Source organism: Gallus gallus, chromosome 1 (assembly GCF_016699485.2).
Source record: "Gallus gallus isolate bGalGal1 chromosome 1, bGalGal1.mat.broiler.GRCg7b, whole genome shotgun sequence".
Lineage (NCBI taxonomy): Eukaryota > Metazoa > Chordata > Aves > Galliformes > Phasianidae > Gallus > Gallus gallus.
In genome coordinates, this window is record NC_052532.1 from 121,792,712 (window position 1) to 121,808,433 (window position 15,722).

Here is a 15,722-nt window from a genome sequence, read left to right on the forward strand (position 1 = left end):
GCAAAAAAAATTCTGTAATTGAATTATCAATAATATTTATTTTCATTTATTTATTTAGAAGTATTAATAGAACAGAGTTTCAGGAAAGTGACTCTGCTTTCAGTCAAATATATATGTTGAACTCTGTTCCATGCCCACCGCCCTCTGGTGCAGCCCCTGTCCCTAACCCCCAGCTGCCCCTCCCCTGACACAGCTCCATGCCGTTCCCTCGGGCCCTGTCGCTGTCACACACAGCAGAGCTCGGCGCTGCCCCTCCGCTCCCTGTGAGGAGCTGCAGCCGCCATCAGGCCACCCCTCAGCTCCTCTGCTCTGTGCTGAGCAAACACAGGGGCCTCAGCTGCTCCTCATCCATCTTGCCCTCTAGGCCCTTCACCACCTTCATAGCCCTCCTTTGGATGTAGAGCATAGCTTTATGTCCTTCTTATATTCTCCCAGTTTGTATACATATCTGTGATTGGCCTGACTTAACTACACCTTGTACATGGCCATGTTGAATCTCATTAGGTTTGCACGCGCCCATTTCTCTATACTGTCCACATCTCTTTGGATGGCATCAGTCTAGGTCTGTTTCCTGCACACCATTTTTGTTAGTGAGAAGATTTTTTAAACTGAATGATAGAACTATTCTGTTAGCTTCCCAAGGGTATCTTATGTGGACTTGGAGTCTTCTTTTGTTGCTCAGGAAAGGCACTTGGGTCAAGATTTGACCTTGTCCCACAGAAAGACGTACAGACCCTGAGAGGTAGCTAGCCTTTGATTTTCTCAAGATAGCCTGAGTTCTGCATTTTGCTCTCCGGGATGCTCTGTAAATGCTAGACCAGTTCTCCAGGATTCCACAGGAGAGAATAACCCTGGGAGCACAGTGGAGAAAAGCCACAGCACTTGCTGGGAGGATTTGACCACAGCATCTTCAAAAATTGAAGGAAGATACGTCTTCTCTGTGTTTAAAAAACATATATTTTGAAAATGAACGCCACAGAACCCACATCCATTTTAACAAAGTCTCACCTAATCCTATATCCTGTTCTTGACTGAGGATTGTTAAAAAAAGTTTTAAGGAAAAGTTATGAAAATAGAGTGCGTATGAAGGATATTTCCTGAGGCGGAGAAATTACAAAGCCTGCTTTGTAGTCTTGGAGTAGTCTCCATAAACTCATCTAATCAATTTCTGAATCAATCTAAACTTCAGGCAGTCATAAGATCCTGTGATGATTAATCCATGCATTAATTATTACATTAATTTTCTTTAAAGTCTTAAACACACTGACAACTTCATCAGTGGACCTTCAAATTGTTCTAAGAAATAATGAATGTAAGTTCCTGTTCACTCCTACATGTCACTCATGACTGTAGATGAGTGAACTTTTCAGAGCTTTTTCTTTAAAGGATAGAAACATTTTGAGCTCTTTCAGTCTTCCTCATATAAAAATTATTCCATACCTTTGATTGCTCTTGCCTTTCTTTGTACATTTTATACTGCTTTCCTCTTGGAGGATGAAAGAATCAGAACAACACATAATACTCACAATACAAACATGCTTTATGCGCTGGTGAAAGAGGACTGGTAGAGTATTATTATTCTACTTGTTCTCTGTTCCTTTCTTCAGATTTTCTAATGTTTTATTTAAATTTTTGATGGACCCTGAAAATAACATTGAGATCTTAATGGAATTGTCAACAGTAACTCTGCATGCTGATAGCTCATTTAGAGCCCATCATGTTATGCATGGTTAAGAACGTTTTACCCACATGTAATACTTTGTATTTATCAGCATTTCAGCTGCTGTTTTTTTTTTTTTTTTTTTTGCCCAGTTGCTCAGTACTGTGAGCCATCTGCAGCACTTCACAGTTGAACTCTGTTTTATTGCCTTAAATAATAGCATATCATCAACAAATGTAATTACCTCATTTTTCCATGTGACTTATGAACATGTAGGATAATGTGAGTTTTAGCATGGATTCTTTCAAAGAGTACAAAGTACAAAGGCTATCATTAACTTAATTATTTAAGTTTCACAATGAGGTAAATAAATTTCTTAATTGGCAAGCAATACGTGGTCTCTCTTCCTTTCTCTGTGTTTTTTCAAAAAGTTTCAGATGTTTTATTTTGCTTTTAGTCATTCTCTGTGGACTCAGATGGAAGAATATCAGAGGACATCACTAAATGTTTTCTAAAGATTCTGCCTTTTACTTTATTGACTGCTGCATAGCTGCTGTTTTTGCATAATAATCTATTCTGCTCTGCATCAAGGCCAGATCTTGTTTAGCACTCAGTGGGGAGCTTCTGGTCTTTCATGTCATGTCATCATTGGGCTTTCACATCATCTTCTCCATAGACAATTTTTTTTTCTATTCATCCTATACTCTCCACTTGCAATTATTGCAGAATGAGAAGTCTCTAAGTCATACCTTCCCACAATGTGCTTCAAAACTGTGTTGCAAAATCAATTGCACTTTTACATTGTGTCTTTTGTTTGCTCCATTAGCTCAGCTATAGCAAAGATGAGAATTTCTCCATCCTCACCACTGCTGAGGATGAAAGTCAGCCCTTTCTTCTGAACATAGGAAAGGACTGCATAATAAGGGTCTTTTCAGAAAGAACTTGTTCATGGCCTCTTTGACAGCTAATTGGTAGTTGGTAGTTTTTCCTTTTCCCAAGCCTCTTGCATCATGTAGAGTAGTTTGGTATTTAATCAAGGGATCTGATGTGCTATCGACCGTATTTCAGTTTAAATGTTTGCTTTGAAACTTAAATACAGAGTACCTTCTTTTCATTAGCATTTGTGGTCTGTCCTTAGCAATTACATTTTTTCCCAGGCGTGATGCCATGTCTGTATATGGCTTCAGTTGGAGCATCAAGAAGTAACATGCTTTATCTGGCTCCTGAAACCACTCCAGCACAGGGGAGAACACATTCAGTGGGAGTTCTCAGCTGCAAGAGACTTTATTTCTCACTCCCCTTGGGGTGGCTGGAGCAGGTTGATATTCATGGTTTCACTTCTTCTCTGCCACTCTTTTGTGCTATTTACAGATCAGGAATGACTGTAAGATTCTTGTCTGCAGGATTGTCCCCGTCCCATTAGATGGTGCAGGTAAAAACTTGCGTAGCAACCAGGAATCAGAGTACAAGAATCACAGAATAGAATCATAGGATTTTATCATAGTTTGAGTTGGATGGGATCTTTAAAGGTCATCTAGCCCAATTTCCCTGCAATGAAGAAGCACAGTTCTGTACTGTGATATCATCACTGCTCTCCAGTCAGTGTGGTGTTTGGGCACACACTGGGACAGCCAGGACCCAACATGGCAGGATACTGCTCCTAAGGATACAAAAAGAATGGAGTGCACTGGAAACAGTGAGCGTCACCACGTGGCCTTCAGAATACTCATGCTACTGACTGAGGCTTGCCATGGGCACTGTGCTATGTTGGTCCTGTGCTTCTCCTAACGCCCTCTGCTAAACTTTGGAAATTCACATTGTTTGTTGTAATTAATTACTCGTCAAAATCTTCCTATTTGGCACTTGTACCACTCAAGAGATGGAGGATGCTCCAGATAAGCAAATCTGTGGTGTTTCCTTGGGATAAGAAATCTTCTGAAGTCAGAGCCTTCTTCCTTGAAAAACTGAAGCCACCATGAGGATCCCAAAGGGATTCAGAGAGTATTGGTATTCCTCATGCTTTGTTCAGTGAGACATGCTCTTTTTCTCAGCACACAGCCATTCCTCTCTCCTCCAGAAGAGGAGCAGGATGATGTTATAAAGCAGAGTGGGATGAAGTGTGGATTAAACAGAAACCCTTCGCCAAGTGAAGTTACCCAAAGAATAAATCACAAGGTTATGTTTACTGCTAGAAACAAATGAGCAGTTCAGGAAGGGGTCTGGCAAGACTTCTATTCAGCCATGTCTGGCAGCACTGCCTCAGGTCTGTGATTGAGAAGATACTTGGACTCTCTGAAGTTTGTCCTATTTTCTAGACCTCTCAGTTGAGCCAGTGTCTGTGACAGAGAATAACAGCTGAGAATCTTTAATCATGATAGTTAATGTGACATATGACTATTGCATGAACAAACAAAATCCATAGCAAATGTTAGCTCCAGATGTGTGGGACTGCCTATCAGTTCTATGATAACTGAAACCCGTGGGTCCTGTTGTGCAGTAGGAGAGTTATAAAGTAGCTAAAATAATTTATGTGGTGATTTTGCCTAGCTAGAGAGAAGGGAGTAAATGCTACGTAGGCAAAATGGAAGCTTCATTTACTAGTCTTAAATTGAGCCAAACCATTACCTGTAGCCAGCAAGCGGCTTAAGTAAGATTTTACGCCTTGAAATACCACCATACCCAGCCTCTCCATTTGCACAGTTCACCTCTGGTTCTCCAAAGTTTGCAGCTCATTTTGTTAAGCTGTGTGCTCCTGTGCTTAATGCATTCAGGTTTGTTCTCAGCCCTTCCCTCACCTCCTGTCAACGGCACGCAAAACTGTTTCCGGTCTCTAAGCACTTCTATGAATGGGGTGTGCACAGCTACAGAAGCTACAGACATTGCCAGCTGTCTGATTTTTAGCTGGGAAACTTTTCTGAGAGAGAGAGGTATGATTCTGGATGATTCTTAGGCTGTCCAAAGGGAAGATGGCCAAAAATATAAAAAAGGGAAAAGGGAAAAAAAAAAATAAAAAAAAAAAGAAAGAAAGAAAAAAGAAAAAGAAAAAAAGAATGCTTTTTATTCTTTCTTCTGGCTTTTTGAAGAAAAAGAAATGTACCTCTCAGGTCAAGAGAGCACTAGAGACCTTTTTTACAGTGTCTATTCTCATTCAGCTGACACAGGTAAAGAAAATGAATTAGGCTCTGCCTCATCATTTTTTACATCTCTGATTTATTTGGCTCAGAGAACATCTATAAACTGCCAGAGTTATCAGACAAACAAAGTGTTGCATAGTTCATATACTTTTCTAATGTGCACAAGACAGCCAAGTATTATTTATTTTAACATTAAAGTACTTACAAAAGTGGTACAGCTTGCATAAATATCACCAAGATGGTATTGCAACTGTGAGCGTAGAAGAAAAAAGAAGGAGCACAACTCCCAGGCAGGCAGGAAGCAGGAGCAGCAGGCACATGCTGACCATGTCTGTATGAATGGTCATGACAATATGTTGAACTTCATGACATACTCTGCTCCCTTTGACCACTCAGTCCTGAGGGCTTTAGCCATATTCTCTAGCCTAGGTGCTGCAGCAGGGGAGCTGTGCCTCTCTCTAGTTATGGAGACATCAGAACACATCCTTTCTTGACTGTGCCTTTGTGGCTCTGTGCCTTAGCAACTGTTTCAGGGAAGAAGTTATTTCCATTTCCTTTCCACTCAGTGCTTTCTGATACCACTCCCTAAGCATCTTTTCTCCTAAGTCTTTTGACCTGGTGAATTAGAGTAATGAAATTTTTATGAAAGTCTGACTTAGCTCCAAGAACACCACTCACTGCAAATCACTGTGTGAGGTTGCAAAACCTGTTATTAGACCTTTCAAGGAACCAGAGTGTGAAACTGTGGGCCACTGAGACCCTTTCTCATTTTTTTTCCACTAGCTGAAAAATTCCTCCTTGCAAAGGAATTTAGATATACATTAGAGTATTTGGCAATCATGAACTGTTTAGTGGGCATGGATGATAGGTTGATGGTTGGACTAGATGACCTTAGTGATCTTTTCCAACCTTAATGGCTCTATGATTGTATGGTTCTATGAATGGCACAAAGTTCAATTAAAGTAAGTTTCAGATGCCTCACCTGGGATAGAACAATGCCAGACACAGGCACAGATAGGAGATGAGTGTCTGGGGAGCAGCTCAGCCGGAAGGGACCTGGTCGTGCTGATGACAGCTGCTCAGCATCATCCAGCAGTGTGTCCTTGCACCCAAGGGGCAAACCATATTTTGGGGTGCATCAAACAGCATAACCAGCTGGTCAAAGAAAGCAATGTTTCTGCTACATTTAGTGCTGGTGTGGCCTCACATTGAGTGTTGCATGAAGTTCTGGTAGCATACTCTTTCTGGTAATTAATGACAGGACTTGCAGGAACAGCATGAAGATGTACTAGGGGAGGTTCTGACTGGACATTAGGGAAAATTTCTGTGAGGGGGATCAAACATTGGGACAAGCATCGTGTAGAGTGATTAATGCCTCATGTCAGTCGTTATTCAAAAGATATTAGGTATTTTGTTAGCCCTGAAGTAAATGAGTGAATGAGTAGTTGGACATGGTGGTCTTTGTAGGTACCTTCCAACTGAACTCTTCTCTCTCTTCTCTTCTCTTCTCTTCTCTTCTCTTCTCTTCTCTTCTCTTCTCTTCTCTTCTCTTCTCTTCTCTTCTCTTCTCTTCTCTTCTCTTCTCTTCTCTTCTCTTCTCTTCTCTTCTCTTCTCTTCTCTTCTCTTCTCTTCTCTTCTCTTCTCTTCTCTTCTCTTCTCTTCTCTTCTCTTCTCTTCTCTTCTCTTCTCTTCTCTTCTCTTCTCTTCTCTTCTCTTCTCTTCTCTTCTCTTCTCTTCTCTTCTCTTCTCTTCTCTTCTCTTCTCTTCTCTTCTCTTCTTTTTCTCTCTCCTCTCCTCTCCTCTCCTCTCCTCTCCTCTCCTCTCCTCTCCTCTCCTCTCCTCTCCTCTCCTCTCCTCTCCTCTCCTCTCCTCTCCTCTCCTCTCCTCTCCTCTCCTCTCCTCTCCTCTCCTCTCCTCTCCTCTCCTCTCCTCTCCTCTCCTCTCCTCTCCTCTCCTCTCCTCTCCTTTTCTCCCCCTTTGAGGGAGAGCTGGAATCAAGGGGGTGTGTGCAGCTACAGAAACTGATGTAATACATTACCAGCTGGCTGATTTTTAGCTGGGAAGCATTTCTGAGAGAGAGAGGTAATTCTGAGTGATGAATGATTCATAAGCTGTCCAAAGGGAAGCTGTCCAAAATATAAAAAGTAACGTTTAAAAAAAGAAGAAGAGGAAGAAGAATGCTTTTTATTCTTTATTCTGGCTTTCTGGGAAAATAAGTTGCACCTTCCAGGTCAAAAGAACACTGGAGACCTTTTTTACAGAGTCTGTTCTCATTCAACTGACAGAGATAAAGGAGATGAATTAGGTTCTGCCTCATCATCTTTGTCCATTTGTAGAGTCTTCTTATTCCATAAGTACGAACATCCACTAGGGGGACAAAAGTATTGTCCATTTGTGGTTTGGCAGCACATCACAAGAGTGGGAAGTTTTGTCTACCCCTCCATCTGCTGCAGGTCACTTTAAGTGACAGGGGATCTGGCAGACAAAAGCATAGTAGAACACATTTTCCTCTCACTTCTTTCCAGAACCGTCAGAGATAGAATTATGACAAACAATCATGATAACAAGTTACAAATACCCCAAATATTTTTCTTACAGTTATATTGAGGATTCTGTTTGTTGCTGTTTCTCATGTTCTCGTTTCCTGAATATCATACTGGATGATATCCTCAAATCCTGCTAATAACAATCAGTCACTATCAAAACACAGATTAAGGTGTGTATTTAATTTTTTTTTTTATTTTATATCTACCACACTGAAATACTCTTTCAGTAATTGAGAGGTTTGCAAGATTGCTGAAAAATCCAATATATTAACAAATTCCAAATAAAAATAGAAATATTAATAGACTTTGTGCTTAGAGAGATTGAAGAAAAGTTTCTGGAAAGACATGAAGGACAAACGTGGAATATATTATCATGTTTCATTCATGGCATATGAGTGATGAGCCACCCTGAAAGGCTTGGACAGTTTGGAATGTGGTACCAGAGCAGCTGTCATATTTAAATATATTTCTTGTCTTGGGCTCTCACAAAGTGCCTTAAAAATGTTACCTTCAAAGTGTTGCTTAATTAATCTAAAGGGAATTTCAGGCATTGTGATCTACTTGAAGAGGTATAATAGAGCATCTCTTAACAAGGTTTGAAGAAGATTGGATTATCATGGGAATTGAAATCTCCATGTCATAAGCAGTATGTCATGTTTTTATGCAGGGTACTATAAATCTTAAATACAAGCATCTCCCCATTGAAAAGTGTCCTTGAATCTCTCAGTGTGACCAGTATGTAGTTTTCACCTGACAAAAACTGCAATGCAAGCAAGTTACTGAAAGGAAACCTAAAATATGAGTTCACAGAGGTCTGATAGAATAGAGCATATGCATGCTGTGTTTCCACAGTTAAATATGAGACCCCATAGAAAGAAGAGCAGAATACCTTTTGCTTACAGCCAGACTCTTAGAGTCTGGCTCTTAGAGCCTGACTAAGAGCCAGGTCTCTTAGTCAAAGAGCCTGTACAAGAGTGAGTGTCATTATGCCCATACCCTGACTGCTGCAGCATTTGTACCTCCCCACAGAAAGATTCCTTGGCATTTCTGTAGAATCAGATCTTGGATCTTCCTTTGGAAAATGTTTGGATAGGCTCATACCAGCTAGGACCTATGTTCATGATTGCCAGAAAGCAGATATACCAACATTTGCTTTGGCAGACTAGAGGTGCTGTGCGATGAAAAGGATTACCACAGAGATATATGGAAGTATTCTACAAATCCCAACCTTGTGCAAACTACAATGGTAGAACAAGGTGTCAGAAAGGGCAAGAGTAAAAAAATAGAACTGTTCTGAGACAATTTGCAGAGGTGCACCCTATGTGTGAATATTGACTGTTTCCCAACTCCTTAACCACCAATCACACATTTTCACCAAAGCACTGTTTAGTAGTTCCCCCTCATGGGCAGCTAAAGTCTACCACACCACTCTCACCCTTTTCTTCCTCAAAGGAAGAGGATAGAAAAAGTCTCAAGGACTGAAACAAGGACCAGGAGATCATTCACCAATTTCTGTCATGGGAAAAAAAAAAAAACAAAAAAAAAAAAAACGAAACACCTCAGTGTAAGATTAATGAAATTTATTGCCTATTGGTAGCAGACTAGAGTAGTGAGAAATAAAAGCAAACTAAAATCACCTTTCCCTCACCCATCCTCTTCCACCTCCTTGCTGCGAGTGGCACAGGAGAAGAGAGCAGTGATCAGTCCATAACCCCTTGTCTCTGCTGCTTCTCCATAGTCACTCTCAGCCCCTGCTCCACTTCGGCCCCTTCCATCATACTGCTTTTCCTGAACTGGTTCCTGTGGGCTGCCCATGGGCTGCAGCTCTCCCAGCACCACCCTAACTTGGCTCTGCACCGTGGGGCCCACCCTTCAGGCACTGCCCCACACAGGTCCCCATGGGTGGCAGCTCCCCCAGCCCTCTTACCCCATCATGGGCCCCTCTCTATGGGACAAGGGGTAATGGGCATAAACTGCAGCACAGGATGTTCCCTCTGAATGCCAGGAATCATTTCCGTGCTGTGCAGATGGACAGAGCATTGGCACAGGCTGCCCAGAGGATGTGGAGTTCCCTCCTTGGAGATCTTTGAAAACCACCTGGATATGGTCCTGGGCATCCTGCTCCGGGTGTCCTTGTATGAGCAGATTTCTGGCCCCAGACGTGCCTGCCAGACTCAGCTATCCTCTCTAAATCCACAGCACTCTGACTAACCCTCTCTTCAGCCTTTCAACTTTTGTGGAAAAGTGCCCTGACAGGACACTGCAGAGCCAACTTTGGGAATTAGAAGCTCCTGACGGAGACAAATGCAAACAGATCTGCTGGTGTGGAATGATATATCTCTGCCTTTCAAAACTACCAGACAAATATGACAGCAATTATTGATAGACAAGGACCACTGCAGACTTATCCACGAGAAGGTCCCATTTTAGAACTTCACATCTGAAGGTATTAAAGGATCCAATTCAAAACAATGTCTAACTCCCTGTATCTCTCTGTAAGAGTAGTCTAATGGATCCTCATGGTATCCTTGAAGCTGACAGAGCATCCCTCTCAAAAGTAAGTCAGAGGTGATGCTGCAGTCTGTGGTGCATCCAGCCCATAATCACTGCAGCACACAGGGAGATTAATTGTAGCTTAGATTGACTGACAAGATTGGCACATGCTTAATCAAAAAGACTACTTTATGAAAAGCTGTCAAGGTTTCCTGCAACTCGTAATTTAGAATCATGATTATTAACATTAGCTTTTTATTTCCATCCTATTATAAAGCCAAACCTTCTCTGATATCTGAAGAGAAAGATCTTATAATAATTATGCTTCTGAAATCCCAGAAACAGCGTTTTCCTGATGTTTGCATTTTATCTATCCTGTAAATTATGAAATTCATTGCAATGAGAAGCAAACTCTAAAAACAAAAGGTCTTATTTTTATCTTTAGTCATATGTCTTTGCTTATCTTCAGAAATAATCTTCACACCCACCTTACCGTCCTCCATATGCTGACAACAGCTGTATTCAGATGAAAATCTAGTCCTGCGCTCATAGAGGAAGTCAGCATAACAATTATGCATATCCAAACAATGTAATCAACAGTATTTAAATGCTTGGTGCGAGTGAAATCTGTGTGATTATCTTTATTCAATGAACAGAGCTCAGCCAAAGCAAGGTAAGGCACAATGAGCTCAGTGCCCACAGTAAAGGTAATGGCAATGGCTGATCTGCTTTGAGAATCTGCTCTGCTTTGAGAATCATCTTGAGGAGGAATATAATATGTTTTTGGCTATGAAAAAGAGAGTAGAATCATAGAATTATAGAATCATTGAGGTTGGAAAGACCACCAAGTTCATCTAGTCCAACCAGTAACCCATGCCTGTGACAACTCTATTAGGGTAAGGTAACTTTGGTTGGCTTTTTTGCTGAAAGTAATGTTGGCTTTTGCAAACTTCTCCATCAAATTATCCATCACTTCTTTTTTCTTTTACTTTTTCTTTTACCTTTTCTTTTCTTTTCTTTTCTTTTCTTTTCTTTTCTTTTCTTTTCTTTTCTTTTCTTTTCTTTTCTTTTCTTTTCTTTTCTTTTCTTTTCTTTTCTTTTCTTTTCTTTTCTTTTCTTTTCTTTTCTTTTCTTTTCTTTTCTTTTCTTTTCTTTTCTTTTCTTTTCTTTTCTTTTCTTTTCTTTTCTTTTCTTTTCAATAGATATTTGTCTCCCTGTCCATTTCCTCAAGCACAGCCTCATGTCTGGCTTTTCCCAAAAAAAGCACCTCACATATGTTGTAAAGTCTCACCTTGTCCTTTTACATGGTTTCCTCTGAAGCCTTATTTTCACATAGCAACTGGAAGAAATCTGCTAAGAAATCTGCTGTGGGAGTGAACTGGCAAGGACTATTTTATGGAAACCTTCCATCACCTCTGTGCTCTACACATAACATGCTCACAGTGAGTTCTCATATCTTCCGTCCTGTTCATTGATGGTAGGTAATTCAACAATTTTAATGCTTGAGATCTACTTATACACTATGCATAAAGAAGCAAAGCCCTGCTCCAGAAAAGCAAATAGAAGATAACATTTTTAATTAATAATGGTACATTATAGGCTCTCACAACACTACTGAGGATTGGTTTAGCTTCCATCATCTACTGTGTGAGCAGCAAAGAAGCACAAGTTTGTGCAGGTGGACCTATACTTTTATGGAGTTACCTCTGCATTCACTAATGTGGAGCTGGAAAAAGTATCAAGCATGTTGGTTCAGGAGTCGTTTTAAGATGACTCTACTGTTACAAGATTTGAATTCAGAAAGGCTTGTTAATGGGATATGATAAATCACATCAGATTAAACAAATAGGAAGTGTTTCCTTTCTGTAGAAAACACTATCTCCAACACTGGAAATGTTTTAGTTCAAATTTCTCAATTGCTAACAGAGCACAGATCAGCTGTGGCAAAGTTTCACTTCCTGCACAAACTCATTTTGGTTCTGGAGAATCTCTATGTATTGGAAAGGCTTTGAAGAATGGCAACCCAGAAAGCCATACTGGGATTGTGAGACGGCAGTGAAAACACTTTTTTTTTTTTGTTAATAAATGTTTTCTTGTTTCTGTCAACACAATTTTCTATTTCCTTCTTCTGTGCAAGAGGATGTATTTGATGATGTAATTCGTAGATTGTCGATTTGCTTATGTGTGTCACTGCATAGTGAATTCATATCAGATCTCTTCCCTTCTTTGGTAATAACTACACTCTCAACGTTCCTAGTATCTTTGCTAGAATTTTAACATATTTAGAACAGTTCCAATTAATAAATTGAAACTGATGATAAAGAGAATATCAGTCTACTAAATCAAAGGGTAATCTTTCACAATGCTTTCTGATCCAACAAAATTAGAAGGCAGCTGACAGCTGAGGTTGCACAATACTTTGCAGGACTATGCCTTACATTAAGAGATGATGGTGAAAGCAGAAAAAGCACTTTTAAATCACATTAATTAAACTAAATTAAGTTAGCAGCCTTAAGGATCCTAAAATATCTCCCAGTAAAAATATCCTTAGTCACATCTGAACAGCTCTGAATGAGAGTGCAGCTAATTGTGCTAATACAAATATATAGGAAAAGAGGATTCGTTAGCTCCATTGCCTGATAAGGGTCTCCTTTAAACTTGTGACAGAAAACTTCATAAAACCCAATAATCTGAGAAGTTATGCGGTAGAGACTTGAAACATTTTCTTAATTATTATATTAAACCTCAATGTCTGTCGTAGGAAATATCTCAGTCTACCATGTTTTATCAGTAGAGTCTGAAAGACCTCCCATACCGGTGGAAATACTGTGAACTGGTAACTAATGTTAGCAGTGGTGGACAGTGTACAACAGAAAAACTGTTTTAGCTTTAAATAATCTTGTTAATAGTAGATCAAACACAGAATGAAATGTGAGCACCAACATAAATCTGAACGACATAATGACAAGCAGAAGAAACTGAACTATGAAAGACTCAGACTAACAACATCTGTTAATATGACATTCCTTAGACAGGGAGAGGAGGTGACAGGCTCTGCACCTGGGCACTGATGGGTGGATGGGAATGGCACAGAGCTGACAGAGAAGGGTCAGATTGGGCATTAAAAAATGTTTCCTTAGTGTGAAGGTGGTCAGACACTAGAAGATGCTTCCTAAAGAGGCAGTTGATGTACCATGCCTGGCAGTGTTCATGGGGCATTTGGACGATACTCTCAATAACACGCTCTAAATTCTGGTTAGCCCTGAGTTGGACAGAAGTTGGACTTGATGATCTTTGAAGGTCCATTCCAACATTCCATTCCATTCTATTCTGTTCCGTTCCATTCCATTCCATTCCATTCCATTCCATTCCATTCTGTCCCGTCCCATCCTGTCCCGTCCCCTTCCATTCCATTCCTCCTGCAGCACACTGACACATCTAATACCCACATCCAGCTAGCAGTGCTCTTTGCTGCAAAGATGGAAAAGATGTTAAAGTCTTGGTGGAGTAGACTGATGATCTTACATGCAATAAAGCTGAAAAAGAGCACTGTGTCCATCAAGCTGAGAGCTGCAGTCAATTCTTGAAGTGTCAAAGCTGTTGTGTAACAGGTGTGCAAATTGCTATGAAAGTATGATATGAAAGATGACTCATGATTTCTTCCCAATCAGCTAGATGCAAAGCTCACTGATGTCAACATAGCACAGGAGAGCTTTCATAACATAACTCTGTATTTATCCTTTTATCAATCAACCTAGGGCAGCTGAATTTCATGGCACACATCTATTATGAAGATTTAATAACTGTAACGCAGTTGCTTGGAGCCTTTTGTTTCCACAGGCAGTACTTCCTGCAGTGTTTCTGAGTCCCTTGCTCCATCTGCATTCCCTTGCACTGCATCTATTCCCCACTGCTGCTGCATATCAGTAACAGCAGATATAAGAGTCCTGAAGACATAGAAAACCTCTGCCAAATCCTTTTTGTCTGCAAATAGGTTGTCAGTGCAGTGTTGACTGCAGGAACAAACTGGATTCAGGATAAGCACACCCATCAGGAAATGAGAATCCTTGATTTTTATGTGACAAATCTCTGCCTTTGTCTATTTGGTTGCTGGAAGATAAATGCTTCTAGTGCTTGAAATTTCACACACACACAAAGTGAATAAATACACTTATTAAGCCCAAGATATTTTCTAACTAGAAAGCAACAAAAACCTTCTTGTTTCATCTGTCATGCTTTATTATCTAGAAGTTTTGTGTAACCCAATATTTACCTTTTGACAGAATGTTCACTCTGTATTCATATTTCTATATAGGTCACTCTTGCACATTTTGAAAAGCATGGAGAATAAAATAAGAAAACATATACAAAGGCAAAAACAAACAAACAAAAACAAAACAAAAACCAACACACAAAATCAATCAAATGAGAATACATGCTTTCACATTTTGACTTTTTTTCTTATGAATTCCCTTCTGAATGTTACTTCAAAGAGCTGAAACATTAACATGTGTGCAAAATCTCATTTGATAAGGAAGTTCTTTTTTTCAATATTTTTCATGTCAGATTACACGGCATCTGGAAAAGAGAAAAGAAAGTGTGTTTCAAGTGAATAAACTACATTACCTCTGTACACAGTAATTCAAGACCTTTGTATTGTAGACAGATGGCTGAATGCACACAAATATTACTTTACAAAGAAATAAGTAATATTTGAAGAAGATATTAAAAATACACTGTATAAAATATGTACAGTTTTGTAGTTCATAACTAAGCTTTTCCACACGTATTTGAAAAAATACAAAGTTTGTGGTATCTTCATCTGCTTTCAGAGTGAACTACTGATAAGGCTGGTCTATAATATGAAACTGATTCTCTCTGTTACAGTTTTTATAGAAAGCAAATACTGTGTGGTCTCTTAAAGATACTTTTAAAGTGCATGTCGCCATAACAGGTTGCCAGGCTTCCTGAATTGATTCCTGGCTTCTTGTAGACTGCCATCAAGTGGTCCTGAACGCACTTTCAGAACATTTAGAAGCACGTGCTGATTTTTCCTCCAGTAGGAAAGAGCTGAACTAGAATCGCCTTTCTGGAGTCTGGTGCTCACCTATTATCCATGAGGATCTGCTTCTAGTAAAATAGTTGGGTTCTTCTTTGGGACTGCAAACCACCGAGTCAGGAAAGTGTTTCACATTTGTTTATTAGCTTTTTTCAACCTAGACTCTATTCCTCAGATTGAACATCACAGGTTACCTCTTGTCTTAAGGGCAATACAACACTTACAGGAGAAACAAACTCAATTTTATCAAAGATCACCATGTTTCCTTCTGAACATCCATAAATGACATTATTCTTACTGTTTTCCTCTTTCATCTTATTAGTGCACAATGTAATCATAGATCAAGGGCTACGATTAGCCATGCCTCTTGCTCTTCACCTTCAGCCCATACTTTAGACAGTAAAAGTGAAAGCACTGCACATGAGATTGGTCTGAAGCTTTTCTGAATTTGCTGTTGTATTCTCCTGAATGAGACTACGGCAATAAATATGTTCTCCTTAGTTTTTTCTCCTGTTTAGTCTGATACATAAATAACCACAGGGCACAGAGGAAGCGGACAATTGCTCTACTAGATATATGGTCTAACAGAGCTTGAGCCAGGTGTCTAAGGTCATCCAAAAGGTTACTTGGCAATGAAGAGGCATATTCACAGCAGCTTCCCTCTATCATGCCAGCACTGAGCTACACAACCCCGGAGCAAATGAGCAAAGGGTTCAACCACCTTCTGGTGAGGTCTTCTATGTGCCCTATCAAGGAAACCAATGAAGAGGAAAAGTCTTCTCCTTGTTAAATTGTCTTAGCAGCCTGTGTAATGTGGCATCAGATGGTG